Genomic DNA, 6146 nt, shown 5'->3' on the forward strand with positions numbered 1-6146 from the left:
TACTAAGTTCATTTATTACAGGTTTTTTTAAAGCTCCGACACTTTATGCAACGCTTTAAATGATTGCACATTTGTACCACTTCCTGCCCTCAAGATGCTTACAATCTAAGGTCCTTATATTACACACATACATGCTAGGGCCAATTTAGACAGGAGCCAATTAACCTTCCAGCATGTCTTTGGAGTGTGGGAGGAAACCAGAGTACACAGAAGAAATCCACACAAGCACAGGGAGAACATGTCATAGAGAAACTGTTATTTTTAAGAAATCACTGACCCCATAAACAACAGATAACAAGGCTGGATTTTAGTGATTTTATATACTGACATTTTCGTTCCTTAGTAATTCATCTTTTTTAGCTTACATAGGAAACAAATGCAATGAGACGATAAAACAATAGACCCATAGTAGGCCATGGCCTCAGTCGCCTTCCATATATCTGAGGTTGAAGGTTTTTTTTAGGCATCTATATATGTGGTAAGCTGTAAATGTATTGTTGTAAATTCATTAGGAAAGGCTGAATGTATGTCAGGACACTAAGAGTCTATTTATTTTTTTACTTCAACACTGTTGCAGGGATCCCAACCTGAAAAAAGTAATTTCAGGACGGTGCCCTCTGCTCCCCATCCACGGGGGGAGAGCACCCACATGAAATTATGGCAGATAGCAAAGAAGCTATTGCTTCCTGTGCTATCGGCTGTTTTTTTTTAGTTTTTTTTTAGTATTCTGACAGCTGCTGCCGTCAGTCAGAAATAAAACAAAAAAAAAACCCAGCATAGGAATGAATAGCTAGTTTGCTATTGGCTATTTCAGTTTGCAATAGCCAACAGCAAGCTGGCAATTGCACCCGCCCTCTGATGCTGTCAATCAGCAGAGGAGGGACCTGATGGAGAACTTCAGGTCCACCTCTGCTGATTGACAGCAGCAGTGGGCAGGTGCAATAGCTAGTCTGCTATTGGCTATTGCAAATTGAAATAGCCAATAGAAGCCTAGATATTCATTCCTATGCTGCTTTTTTTGATGGCGGCCGGCGGCTCTGATGTCAGAAAAAAGAAAAAACACACAGCAGGAAAAGGTTTACTCTGCTAGATAGAGCAGAGTAAACCTTTCCGGGAGAAAATGTTTCTCTCCCGGGTGGCCAGGAGCTGCTATCTAATAGTGGTAGACTCTCAGAACGTCCGGGAGAGTTGAGATGTCTGCTGTTGTTGCCTTGAGACTTTTTATGCCGAGACAGGTTCACTTTGTCATGTCTGGTGCGACTCAACGCCACCAGGTTGAGGAAACTGATTGCTGTCTATACCTATAAAGCATTATACAGTATACTGTTAATGTTGCAGCATGTTCCTTTATGTGAATAGCATCTGCTTCCCCCCCCTGAAGTAGTTGTGATCCATACAGCCTGACATTTAGTTACAGCCAGGGCTGTCTTTACTGCAGGGCAAACCACAGTCAGTGCCTGTTTACAGCGCTGGCCACCAGATCACCCCTGCTAGGATCCTCCATCTGCCCCTGCCTACTGCGGTTTACCACATCTGCCCCTGCAGCGATCTGCCACATCTTTCCCTGCTGAGACCCTCCACATCTGCCCTGCTACTATCCTCTACATCTCCTCCAGCAGGGGCAGATGTGGCAAATCACAGCAGGACAGATGTGGAGGATGATGCACATCTGCCCCTGCTGAGACCCTCTACATGTACCACTGCTGTGACCCTCTGCCTGAAACATCAGGCCGGCCCCCCCAAAGCAGAGTAGCAGCACATAGTATGTAGCATAGTATAGCTGGCTGCCATACAGCATTGCTGTATAATGTATTGCTGGGATTTTTAGTCCTCTATAGCTGGTGGTATTATTCAGCATTGCTCTATAATGTATCTCTGGGATTTGTAGCCCTCTCTAGCTAATGGTATTATCCTGCATTGCTGTATAATGTTTTTATGTAGTCCTCTACAGTATATGTAGTGGTATTCTGCATTGCTCTATAATGTATTGCTGAGATTTGTATTCCCTCTACAGCTTAGAGTTGCAGAACTACCATAGACTCAGCGGTTGCAGCTGGGACCGGGCCCTGGCGCTCCACCTGACCTGTCCTAAAATCATTATTCTGTACTTTTAGAAATAAATTCACATGACACTAGAAAAAACAAAGGTATTGGTATCGGCAAGGAAAAGTTGCACTTTTTCCATCTGACCACAGAAAATCTGCAGATAAATTGTGTGTGGGCACCTTTAGAATAGTTTAACAATGCAATGTATGGTGTGAACTCCCTCTTTTGTCGATTGGCAGGTTAAATCTCATTCAAATGATTTGGATGCCCCAACTCTCCTATATACTGTACAATTCTCCAGGTTGGATTTCCCAAACTATATTTAGGAGGATAAATACAGTATTTAGGGAGTTGATATGGAAGAAGAAACAAGCACAGATAAAACTAGAAACCTTGCAATACCCTAAAGGAAATGGGGGTCTGACACTTCCAAATCCATGGATTATGTTTTTAGCCTCACAGTTAGGACATTTGGCGGGATGGAACCAACCAGGGCAGAGGATGGGGGCATACGATATTATTAAATATCTGTTTCAAAATAAAGATCCCCTTATGACTCTTGAGACAACTTTATATGTGAAGGAATTTTCAGTCCTACCCACTATAAAATTGATTGGTAAAATGTGGAAATCAACTAAAAGGTTATTGGGTATTCCGAAATTCACAAAATATACTCCAATATGGGATAATGGGGATCTATGAGGTAAACAAAATTCAGGGATTTGGAATGTGGAAGAAAAGGGGGATTTTTTCATTGGCCCAATTATATGATCAGGGGGTGCTATGTTCTTTTCAACAATTGCAAGCAATTTATTCACTACCCAATGCCCAATTTTAAAAATATTTACAATTAAGGCATGCGCTTATGGCACATCCAGGAGTCCGAGAGGTTTGTATTAGTATAAATATGGACATAGATAAACTGTTTATTGCAACTACGACAAGAGGGTTGATTTCAAAGATGTACTCAAGCTTATTACCTGGGGTTTTGATTAAATCACCTATGAAATGTAAAGCGGGTTGGGAACTGGATGTGGGCCCATTAGACGATTCCCTGTGAAGGGAGGCGTTGCTCTCAATCCAACTAGTTTCACCTTCTGCATCACATAAACTAACACAGCTTTATATTGTTCATAGAACATACCGGACCCCTGAATTCCTATATAAGATAGGACTCAGGGAAAATTCTAAATGTCCAAAATGTGGGGTTGAACCAGGCTCACTCACTGGACTCACTGGACTCACTGGACATAATAAATAGAGCTTTTAGAGTTCATATTTGTAATACTCTAATGTTATGTATTTTGGGCATTTTTGGACCCCTAAAGGTGGAGTAGTATACGAGGGTGGCTATAAGGAGGGCAATGTTTGTTGCTCGTTGTAGTATAGCCTCCAGGTGGATTTCAGTAGCACCTCCAACAGTGGGGGAATGGAAGAAGGAATTAGATCGAGTGGTTGGATTCGAGGTAATTATGTTTAAGCATAGAGGTAATATGGATACATTCGGTAAAATGTGGGATTGAATATAGTAAGGGAGTCTGTTTATAATATCTGATTCGTCTGATATTAGTATGGAGTGTAGGAATGTACGATATGTACACTGGTATCTTGAGGAATTGTATAATGTTGGTTTTTATGGATGTATTGTTCTTGTTTTGTTTTGTTTTTTTTCTGTGCTGTCATTTTAATATGTAATTGTTGATGTAAAATGTTTGTTATGTAATCTTAAAATAAAAAAACTATTAAAGCTAAAAAAAAAAAAAAGAATAGTTTGAGGGTCAACAAGCTGCTTTATAAGCAGTTGCCTTTTACTTTCAAGATAAACCACTAGATGGCCACCTCATACAATGTCTAAAAGAAAAAAAAGAAGACAACAATTATTTCCTGCAGCAGATTTTATTGTTAATGTCTAACAATAGGCAGGGTAAAGTAAAAAAAGCAGTGTTCAGGAGACAGAGCATTTGCTAGGGATACCTGATTACATTCTACACAGTGTACTCAGTATATGCAATATAAAGGTAATGAGATTTGCTGTTAACTGGAGAACATGATAAAAAAATGAATGCCACCTACAAAGAGATCCTTTTAAATGAAGAAAAAACTCAGGTTTAGGGCTTGTGCAGACAGGTGGGATTTTTCTGTATTTGATGTGCTTTTAAAACTCATGTCAAATGCAGGTCAGCAGATTCCCATTTACCTCAATGGCACACAGTGGATGACAGTTGTGTGCTTGCACTTGGTAATGCTTTGTGTTGCATGTCTAATTAAGATGCCTTTGCATTAAAGAGAAGGCAGACAAACACTGTGACTTGCAATCAAACATATGCACTTAAGCATTGCTACGTTCATGACAACAATGCCTGAGTGCACAACCTTCCCTGGTTACAGCATTACATACATTTGGTACTCACAATGTAAATGCACAATGTCAAAGTGGACTTTTCAGTAACTTGGGCTTCAGTCAGTGACTTTACTTAGGCCAGGTTCACACTTGGGCGATCCGTGACCACGCTGTAATCGTACACAAAACCGCGCAGATGGCCGACGGAATCGCCCACCACTGTTTATAGCGCTAATGGCACCCAGTCGCAAAAAAAAAAAGATACATGTGTACCTTTTTTCAGCGATTGCTGCACAGATGTAACCCCACTGAAATCAATGGGGCCGCATGGCAAACGCAGTGTGCAACCGCTGTGTGAAATCGCACCCGATCGCGTGTCCTGGGAAAGCAGAAGGCTGCACCAGCCCTTAGGCCCCATTCACACTGAGCGATTCGCAAATGCTTGCATTGAGCAAGCTGGAATCGCGGCAAAATCCGCTCCAAAAAGGGTCCTGCTGTAGCGACGCACGACCCGCGACAGCAGGACCCTTTGCCCCATTGCCAAGCATTGGAGAGCGATATTGCGCGGTAAAGAGCCGCGATATCGCGGGAATTACCGCACGATAAATCGATCAATGTGAACGGGGCCTTAGGGTGAAATTATGTCCTTAGTCTGCTACAGGCAGGAGTTATCATTCGCTCAACCTCCTCTTCCCCAGTGATCAGTCAGGCAGTTCATTGTAACTTTGTAGCAAGTCACAAGGTGAGAAACTGTAACAGGGGTTCTGTGTAAGACAGGGGTGCCCACAAGGTCGATCGCGATCTACCAGTCGATCGCGTAGCGATGTCCTCTCCTCCCGCCGCTTCTCTGGATCCCCGCTGCTCTCCCCAGCGGGGATCCGAGAAGAAGTTAAGGAACCTGCGGCGGGGGAGGGCGGAGGACGGAGCAGCTGTCACAGAACTAATGCAGAGCGGTGAGGGGAGAGAGAGAGAGACGCTCGGCCAGGAAAAGATGATCCTTCTGGAGAGAAATGCTGATAAGGGCATAGTACCGGAAGTCCCATTAAGGAAGCCAGGTGGCGTGTAATGACTCACCACCCGGCTTCCCGATTAGCAGGGAAGCCGTCTCCGTGCTTCTCGTCACTAGGTGACGAGAAAGCATGGAGCCGGCTTTCAGGCCAATCAGGAAGCTGGGCGCTGTGTAATGATGTGGCACCTGGCTTCCTGATTGGCCGGCTCCATGCGCTATGGTCACGAGGTGACGAGGGAGCATGGAGCCGTTCTTCCATTCACAAAAAGCCTTGCATTTTTCTTTTTAAAGAATACAAGGCGATATGTGAATGGAAGAGGAAAGATTCAGTCATACCCATCCCTCTTGTCCCCTCTTCCATTCCAAACAAAAAGGCTGTTTGAGAACTGAGGAGAGGAAGGGCTGGTACAGGTGAAACTCGAATAATTAGAATATCATGCAAAGTTCATTTATTTCCCTAATGCAACTTAAAAGGTGAAAGTAATATATGAGATAGACTCATTACATGCAAAGCAAGATAATTCAAGCCGTGATTTGTCATAATTGTGATGATTATGGCTTACAGCTCAAGAAAACCCCAAGAACCCCAAATCCACAACCTCAAAAAAGTAGATTATTACATGCAATCAATAAAACAAGGATTGTACATAGAACAATATCGGACCTCTGAAAAGTACAAGCATTGGGGGCGTGTCCAAGATGGCGACCTGAGCACACGTGTAGTAACTGTGCTCCGCCACCTATCCTACT

The sequence above is a fragment of the Nanorana parkeri genome, unplaced genomic scaffold (assembly GCF_000935625.1).
Source record: "Nanorana parkeri isolate BGI_ZX_2015 unplaced genomic scaffold, ASM93562v1 scaffold442, whole genome shotgun sequence".
Lineage (NCBI taxonomy): Eukaryota > Metazoa > Chordata > Amphibia > Anura > Dicroglossidae > Nanorana > Nanorana parkeri.